This window comes from Chiloscyllium plagiosum, chromosome 25 (assembly GCF_004010195.1).
Source record: "Chiloscyllium plagiosum isolate BGI_BamShark_2017 chromosome 25, ASM401019v2, whole genome shotgun sequence".
Taxonomy (NCBI): domain Eukaryota; kingdom Metazoa; phylum Chordata; class Chondrichthyes; order Orectolobiformes; family Hemiscylliidae; genus Chiloscyllium; species Chiloscyllium plagiosum.
In genome coordinates this window covers 3528589-3538056 of record NC_057734.1, presented here as the reverse complement: position 1 = coordinate 3538056, position 9468 = coordinate 3528589, and the positions used below count along the sequence as shown (strand labels likewise).

The 9468-nt window shown below is 44.1% G+C and overlaps 1 long non-coding RNA gene across 1 annotated transcript in view; it reads right to left on the bottom strand.

The window, feature by feature from the left end:
* Positions 1-6948, bottom strand: part of LOC122562443 — a 26144-nt gene extending 19196 nt beyond the window's left edge. Inside the window, exons 1-2 of the long non-coding RNA XR_006315297.1 lie at positions 6828-6948; positions 6630-6700 (exon numbers count right to left, since the gene is read on the bottom strand). This is a non-coding gene — a long non-coding RNA (uncharacterized LOC122562443). The remainder of the gene's footprint in view (positions 1-6629; positions 6701-6827) is intronic.
* Between the last annotated feature and the right edge of the window lie 2520 nt (positions 6949-9468).

Below are 9468 nucleotides of genomic sequence, written 5' to 3'. Positions count from 1 at the left end.
TCTGGGACAACCACACAAACCAACTCAACCACCCCGTGGCTGAACACTTCAACTGCCCCCCAATCCACCAAGGCCTCATCTTCCGCCTAGGAACCCTCCAATCACAAGGGATGAATGCAGATTTCTCCAGCTTCCTCATTTCCCCTCCTCCCACCTTTTCTCAGTCCCAACTCTCAGACTCAGCACCGCCTTCTTGACCTGCAATCTTCTTCCCAACCTCTCCCCCCCCACCCCCTCTCCGGCCTATCACCCTCACCTTAACCTCCTTCCACCTATCGCATTCCCAATGCCCCTCCCCCAAGTCCCTCCTCCCTACCTTTTATCTTAGCCTGCCTGGTACACCTTCTTCATTCCTGAAGAAGGGCTTATGCCCAAAACGTCAATTCTCCTTCTCCTTTGATGCTGCCTGATCTGCTGCACTTTTCCAGCAACATTTTTAAGCTCTGATCCCCAGCATCTGCAGTCCTCACTTTCTCCCAATCAAATAACCACAGCTCTTCAGACACAGCTGGGTGTGGTGGGTCCACTGATGGGTCAACGGGGGGGGGGTGGCTGAAGGGATATGAAGCCATGGAGGATCAAAGGAGAGGTATTTAAGGCAGTGGTGGGGCAAGAGCTTACTGGGGAGTTCCTGGCAAGGGTGAATATGGAGGGGGGAGGGGGTTTCTTCTTGAGGTGGGGGAGTTTTTTTTGTGGGAGGGTCAGGCTTTCTGCTAATGTTGCCCCGTGCAGGAGAACAAACAAGAAGTGTGTTAGCCCTCCCCACACCATGGCACATGACTACTGAGTGAGCACCCACCACCACCATCAGCCACTGTGAGACGCGCAAGTGGCCATTTATGGCTCTCCTCCAATCCTCCAAAGGCAGAAAGATTGATCCAACCATCCACCATTCCCACCGCTGCCCTCAGTTGCCTGCCCTTGTTCACTCCCACCCTGTAAAATGGTCACCCTTCCCACCTCCCTGGCCACTCTGCAGAGCGGTGTGGAATTCTGACCATAGTGACAGTTTCAAGCCCTAGTGAAAACCTTTAGTTTATTTTGCCCACCTGCCTGCAGGATTCTGTCAATGTATTTTGAAGAACCCAGCACCCTATTTGTTTACCAGAACCTATCTACTTCCCTCTTGAAACCCATTAAGGTTTCCTGTTCTACCACCCATGCCAATAATCTATTCCACACACTCACCACATTCTGGGTAAAAGTAATTTGAGTAAAAGCAGTTCCTCCCACCCTTCCTATTTTCTTTTGTTGTCCCCTTGTAAATATGATCTCGAGTCATAAAGCTGTACTGTATGGAAACAGGACCTTCAGTCCAACTCATCCATACTGACCTCATATCCTAAATTAATCTAGTCCCATTTGCCAGCATTTGGCCCATATCCCTGTAAACCCTTCCAATTTATATACTCATCCAGATGCCTTTTAAATGTTGTAATTGTACCAGCCTCCACCACTTCCTCTGGCATCTCATTCTATACACACACCACCCTTTGTGTGAAAAAGTTTGCCCTTAGGACCCTTTTAAATCTTTCCCCTCTCAACTTTAACATATGCCCTCTAGTTCTGGACTCCCCTACCCTGGGGAAAAGACCTTAACTATTCACTTTATCCATGTCCCTCATGATTTTATAAACCTCAGCCTCCGACCCTCCAGGGAAAACAGCCCCAGCCTATTCAGACTCTCCCTGTAGCTCAACCCTCCAACCCTGCAACATCCTTGTAAATCTTTTCTGAACCCTTTCAAATTTAACAACATTAGTTTAGTCATAGGACATAGAGGGTAGCGGTGGAAAGATGCTTTTCGGAATGGAGGGTTTGTGGCTTGTGGTGTTCCATAGGGATCAGTGCTGGGATCTCTGCTGTTTGTGGTCTACATAAATGATTTGGAGGAAATCGTAGCTGATCTAATTAGTACGTTTGGAGGAGTTGCAGATAGTGAGGAGGATTGTCAGAGGATACAGCAGGATATAAATCAGTTGGAGGCGTAGGCAGAAAAATGACAGATGGAGTTTAATCCAGACAAATTTAAGGTGATTCAGTTTGGAAAGTCAAATACAGGTGGAAATTATGCAGTGAATGGCAGAACTCTTAGGAGTATTGATATGCAGAGGGATCAGGGTGTGCAGGTCCACAGATCACTGAAGGTGACAGCGCAGGTAGATAAGGGAGTAAAAAAGGCCTATGGCATGCTTGCCTTCATTGAGTATAAGAATAGACAAGTTATGCTGCAGCTTTATCGAACTTTAGTTAGGCTGCACTTGGTCACCACACTACCAGAAGGATGCGGTGGCTTTGGAGAGGGTACAGAAAAGATTGACCAGGACGTTGCCTGGTCTGGGGGATTTTAGCGATGGAGAAAAGGTTGGATAGTTGTTTTCAGTAGAACACAGGAGCTTGAGGAGCGACCTGATAGACGTTTATAAGATTTCTCGGGGCACGGGTTCAAGGTACAGAGGGATGGGGGGTTAAAAGAGATATGTGAAGTAAGGTTTTCACACACAGGGTGGTGAGTGCCTGGAATGCACTGCCACAGGAGGTGGTGGAAACAAACACACTAGCAGCTTTCAAAAAGCACCTGGATGAATGTGTGAATAGGAAGGGAATAGAGGGATACGAATCCTGTAAGTGAGGACAGGTTTAGTATGGAAGGGCAAAATGTGGTGTCACGGGTTTGGAGGGCTGAAGGGCATGTTCCTGTGCTGCATTGTTTTTTAGTATCTTTCCTACTGCAGGGAGACCAGAATTGAACACAGTATTCCAGAAGTGGCCTAATCAATGTCCAATACAGCTGCAACATGACCTCCCAACTCAATGCACTGACCAATCTACAGAACCTAAATCCCAGACATAGTAACAAAACTCACTTGGATCTAGTTTATCCATTCTATTCACTCTCAACCCACATTTCAAGAGAAAATGACCTGGGATGATTTGATCTGCCCTCAAGGTCTGCTGTAGACACAATGGTGGTGATTGACAAATAAACTGCAGATGCTGGAATCCCAGAGTAGACGGGCAGGAGGCTGGGAGAACGCATTAAGCCAGGCAGCATCAGGAGGTGCAGAAGTCGACATTTTAGGTGTAGCCCTTCTTCAGGACAAAGATTGTGTGCAAGTGCTTACATAAATGTGAGGTGCTGCACAGATGCAACGATGGGTGTTTTAACGTTCCAAAGTGTTTCTGTACTTGATCAGACAATACTTATATAATCTCCCATGACATAAGAACTCAAAGTTGGTAATGTAGTGCTGAACTATTCAATCGTTTTTTATTACAGCTTCTAGTACTAGACATTCACTGACACTGTGAAACTGATACTGAACAAGACAGCTGCAAAACAAGCTTCTCTCAGCCTGTCATGCTGCATGTAGTCCAAGTAAGATGGGGACTGGCACTTCTATACCATCAGCTCATATACTACGAGATAGTGATCAGATGAGCATGTCTCTTAGAGGCACATTGCCTATCAGCTGTGAGACACAACACATGACAAGACACTCACTATATCCAGACCAGCTGTTTGTTAGCTCAGGCGATTTGTGGTGCAGTGTAATATTAACAGCATGGGTTCAATTCCCACACACCAGCTGAAGTTACCATGAAGGATTCTCTTTCTCCACCTCTCCCCTCACCTGAGGTGGGATGACTTGTAGGTTAAACCATCACCGGTTATCTCTCTCTAATGAGAGAATGGGACTATGGTGACTTTATTCCACATCCTGGATCATATAGCCCTCCATCCATCAACTGAACAAAGTACGCATTCATTCATGTGCTATGTAAATACAAAGATTGTTAGCAAGGCTTCACCGGAGGCTCACTGATGATGTTACCGAGCATGGTGACGAAACGTCTGAAAACGAACCTTTCAGCTCAGCGAGCAAACCTACATCCAGAACCTTAACCTGAGCTACAAATCTTCTCCAAACTTGTTAGCAAAAGTTGAGATAAATGTGAGGTGTTGCATTTTGGAAAGGTAAATCAGTGCAGGACTTATACACTTAATGGTAAGTTCCAAGGCAGTGTTATTGAACAAAGAGACCCTGGAATGCAGGTTCATAGCTCCTTGAAAGTGGAGTTGCAGATAAATAGGATAGTGAAGAAGGTGTTTGGTATGCTTTTCTTTATTGGTCAGAGTATTGAGTACAGGGGTTGGGAGGTCATGTTGCAGCTGTACAGGACATTGGTTAGGCCACTATTGGAATATTGCATGCAATTCTAGTTTCCCTACTATGGGAATGATGTTGTGAAACTTGAAAGGGTTCAGAAAAGATCTACAAGAATGTTGCCAGGGCTGGAGCTAAACGGAGTGGCTGAATAGGTTGAGGCTGTATTTCCTGGACTGTCAGGGGCTGAGGGCTGAGGGCTCTGACAGGTGAATAGACAAGGTCTTTTCCATGGAGTGGGGGAGTCCAAAACTAGAGGGCATAGGTTTAGGGTGAGAGGGGAGAGATTTTAAAGAGACCTAAGGACGACTATTTTCACACAGAGGGTGGTGCGTGTATGGAATGGGCTGCCAGTGGAAGTGTTGGAGGGTGGTACAATTGTAACATTTAAAAGGCATCTGGATGGGTATATGAACAGGAAGGGTTTGGAGGGATATGGGCCAAGTGCTGGCAAATGGGACTTGATTAATTTAGGATATCTGGTCAGCATGGACGAGTTGGACCGAAGGGTTTGTTTCTGTGCTGGACATCTCTATGACCCCATAAGTTGAACATACGACTTCCCATTCCCTTTGAGAGGGCAGTTATTTGGAGCAGATAAATCAAAGAGAAAGTTCCCTTGGTTTGGTTCTCAAATGTTCCTGGCAAGAGGTTTGTAAAAATATTCAGTAGTTTGAGAATGAGAACTAATTGATGAAAGCCAGGCTGGTGGACTTTGGTAGTGGTTTGACAAATGGTCCAATGTAGCCTGGCCAAAAACACAGCATACTTGTAGAAAGAAGCCGTGTAGGACATTAAAGATCATAGAGACAATCTAATGTCACAACAGTGAGCCACGTGCGTGTGGCAGATAACAGAGCTTTCTTTGGTTTGCTAACTGATGTAAAATTATCAACGTAGTTTTGTATCAACTTAATCTTAATACACTTAATACAATATAAAAGCCTGCCTTTTATAAATGTGTTCATTATAAAAGTGCTGTTTATCAAAGTACTGTTTATAAATACAATCTTTGTTCGCGTTCTCATTATGAACCCATTGATAGGCACAATCTTTTCTTTGTTCATGCACTGTTTATGTGTGGGCACTCTATCTAAATATGTTCCTTTTACACTGAATTTTTATCAGCACAATCTTTCTCTTTAGAAATTTCTGTTCTGTAAGTGCACTGTCTGTAAACACATCTGTAGCCGTATGGTTTTCATGACTGTGTATTTTTATGAGACATGTTTTACCACTGAGAGGGCTCTGCATTGTCAGAGATGCTGTTTTTCAGGTGAGAAATTAAGCTAAAATCTACATTTGCTCTCTCTGATAGATGTGAAAGGATTCCACTCACATTGTCCCACAGAATAGGAGAGGATTACATTTCCCAACTGCCACAGCCAATATTTATCCAATAACCAATCCTCACTGAAACAGCTGTTACTGATAGGATCTTGCTCCATACAAATGGGTTCAGGTGCTTCCTGTTATAACAGTGACCATCCTTCGAAACTATTTCATTGATTGCAAAGCAGTTTTGGGACATTGAGACTGTGAAAGGTTCTCAGTGAATATGTGACTTCTTTCCTTTCACTGTCTCCATCTTTGCCTGGATCTAGTGTGGACAGTTCATCCACTGACCTTCATGAATGTAGCTAAAGACACGAAATGGTCTGGGTGGGATATTCTTCAGAGAGTCAGTGTGGACTTGTTGGGCCGAATGGCCTATTTACACACAGTCGGGATTCTGTTATTCTATGATATCTGAGGAGTGTGTCTCTGATGATGGACAGCATCACCATGACGACAGAGTCAGGAAATGCGCTAACGCAGTGATTGAACCCAAATATTTTCTTTAATGTGTTTACACTATTGGCAGAATAAACTTCAGATCAGATCAATATATGGAAATCAATTGGATTTAACCCAGCAAATGTTCATCAGTCAAATAGGACCCACAATGCTCTATGTAATCTGATTGGCTTGTGGTGCTATGCTGTAAGGTGATGAAAATAAGCATGGAGGGTGAACAAAACACAGAATTGTACAGTGCGGATGGAGGCCATTTGGTCCAGTGTGCTTACCTTTGCTCCCTAGTGCTAACCCCCCGCTTTTATCCCATATCTCTAGGCACTACCTTTATCCAAATAACCATCCAATGTCCCTCTCGAATGCCTCAACTGAACCTGCCTCCCCCACATTTCCAGGTGGTGCATTCCAAACCCTAACTACTCGCTGAGTGAAAAACATTTTTTCTCACATCACTTTAAATCGACACCCTCTCATTCTCTTAGAAATGTGAACAGGTTCACCTAATCTTCTGTATCCAGGCCACTCGTGACTTTGAAAGTCTCAACCAGATCTCCTCTCAGCTATCTTCCCTCTAAGAAGAAGAGTCCCACTTTCTTCAATCTACCTTCCTCACTGAAGGTGTGGGCCTAGGGTTGTGTAAGCAGTTCACTTCTGTCTCCATACCTACAACGTGTCCATGGGTCATCCTCAAGTAATACTTGAACCAACTGAAGCTGCTCTTCAGCTTGGACCATCTGCAAACACAGGACAAAAAAGATCATTTGCATCTAGTTACGTAAACAGGAAAACCCAGCCCTTCCCCTGTCCCAGTAGACACTCGATTTAAAAAAACTGGACCATCTGATGGTGTAAACAACACACCTTTTCTCGAAAGTTGCTGGTAGAGTAATTTGACGTGGGCAGCTAAACTTAGCCTTTAGAGCGATCCACTATCCAGTTAGACAAAATCAAAGGACCACCCATTGGGTCAGTCTCACTCCTTTCACTTGCCACTGCAAAACATAGAAACAGAGAAGTTAGGAGCAACAGTAAGCTATTCTTATGTGGACAGCTTAAGTAGGCTGGGTCTGTACTCACTGGAACGTAGCAGAAAGAGAGGCGACTGTATTGAAACATTCCAAATTCTTAGAGGAGTTGGCAGTGTAGGTATGGAGAGATTGTTTCCCTTGCTGGAGAATCTAAGACCATAGATTCAGAATATGGCATCCCCGTGATTGTGAAAGGGATCAAGGGTTACAGGGAGAAAGGGGGAGAATGGGATTGAGAAACTGATCAGACATGATTGAATGGTGGAGCAGACTCGATGGGTTGAATGGCCTAATTTCTGCTCCTATGTCTATGGTTTTACTGTCTCAAATTTATGACAGTGAGGAGAAATTAATTATCTCAGAGGGGAGTGAATCTATGGAACCTTTTACCACACAGAACTTTTTGAGGCTGGGTCATTAAGTACATTCAAGGCCAAGATAGATGGAGTTTCAATCAGTAAGGAAATCAAGGGTTATGGGAAAATTGGAGGGAAGTGGAGGTGAGGGTTATCAGATCAGCCATGACCTCATTTAATGGTGAAGCAGACATGATGGGCTGAATTTTGTTTCTTCATGCATTCATGGGATAAGGGTATCGCAGACCAGGTGAGATTTTATTGCCCATCCCTAATTGCCCAGAGGGCAGTTAAGGGGCAACTACATTGCTGTGGGTCTGGAGTCACATGTAGGCGAGAGCAGGTAAGGTTGGCAGTTTCCTTCCCTAAAGGATATTGGTGAAACAGATGGGTTTTTCTGCCAGTCAACAATGGATCATCATTAGACTCCTAACTCCAGGTTTTCTTTCAAATTCAAATTCCACCAGGGCCTATTTCTGATCTTTATGATCTTATTCAACCTTTCGAGCCCGCTGCATTATTTTATATGATCCTCTGTCTCAATGTCAAATTTACATTTTCTCTCCATATCCCTTGATGCCTTTAAGTCTGAAAATGTATCAATCTCTAAAGGAAGATATTAACAAATGGGAAGAATGACACTACTGTTATTGAGGTGCAATGAGGTGATGTGTTTGAACAGGGCTGTAGAACCTTCAATTCATGTTATCCTCCACATTCAGAAAATTCCTATTCTGTATCAGCAGACCCATGATTGTGGAAGATCCGGTCTCGCGGTCCTAGCTCATGAATGCAGCGTAAACCCAGTTTGTAAAAGTACTTTGCTGTTTGTCAAACTGCTGACTCGTGCCTTGTGCAGGGGGAAACGGGTTTGGTCATGTGACCTGACAAGAGGGGTGACATATTGACTGACCAGGCAGCCAATCAAGTGGCCAGTTGAAGGTCACTTGCTGACCTTCCACCCTGGGACAGTTTGCCCATGTTAGCTGGGAAGGCCACTGAGCAAGAGTCAAAGAGTCATAGAATTGTAAAGCATGGAAAGATGATCCAACTGAGCTAAAACTGTGGCAGCTGGTGGGGGCTGGCTGCTAATTGTAAACTGCTCCACAAAACCCAAGTCAGGGTGTGGTTGTAAGACTGGGTATTCCACTCAATATGTTCCCTATTGGCAAGATAATATTATCACTGCACTGCTGGTTCATAGATTCAAAGCTGAGGCAATAGCAGCTGTAGATCTGAAAATTGAAGCTAGTTTCTGGGAAGGTGCTGGTGAATTATAATTTCTATTTTAAAGAGTCTTCTGGTTCACTGATCACACTTAGGGAAGGAAATCTGACATTCTTAGTTGGTCTGACCTACAGCACTGGGTCAATCTTATTCATTCTCTGAAAAGGCTGAGCAAGTGTCTCAGTTCCAAGACGATTGGGGGGAAGCGGACAGTAAAAGTCGGCTTTGTCAGTAACGTCATCACTCCTTGAAAGCATTTTTAAAAAGAAAAATCCATGGCTAGCTCACCCAGTACGCCTTCCAAGCACTGATCACTGATGCCTCCCAAAGTCAAACAGCTCTGTGCCATTCGCTGGCCAGAGTTACATACGAAAACTTCGGGAGGACGTATTGGAGGGCAATAGTGCAGGAGAAATATGTCAATCCCTTCAGTGTAAGATTGTGAAATGGCGAGGTGCCGAATGGAAGAGAAGAAAATACAGTGAAACAATTTATTGAGCAAAAAAAAGGGTCTGAAAATTGTATACTGGAATCACACAGCTTTTCCTTATCTATCTAATTACAATTTGACCCCATCAGTTTATCAGTTTCAGCTCTGGGTTTCTGGTATGCATACAATACATTTAAAGTACTTCTATGTGAAGTATAATTGTCCTTTAATCCCATTAAGTGGTTTGATTGTCAGTCATTACGTTTTGTGAGTAATTCCTCCTCTGGCAATGTTGTATCAGGGATGTGTGTGTGTCTGTGTGTGAGTGTGTGTGTCTTTGTGTGTCTGTGTGTATGTCTGTGTGTGTGTGTTTGTGAGTGTGTGTGAGTGTGTGTCTATGTGTGTGAGTGTGTGTCTATGTGTGTGTGTGTGTGTCTGTGTGTGTAGGAATGAATTCAGCC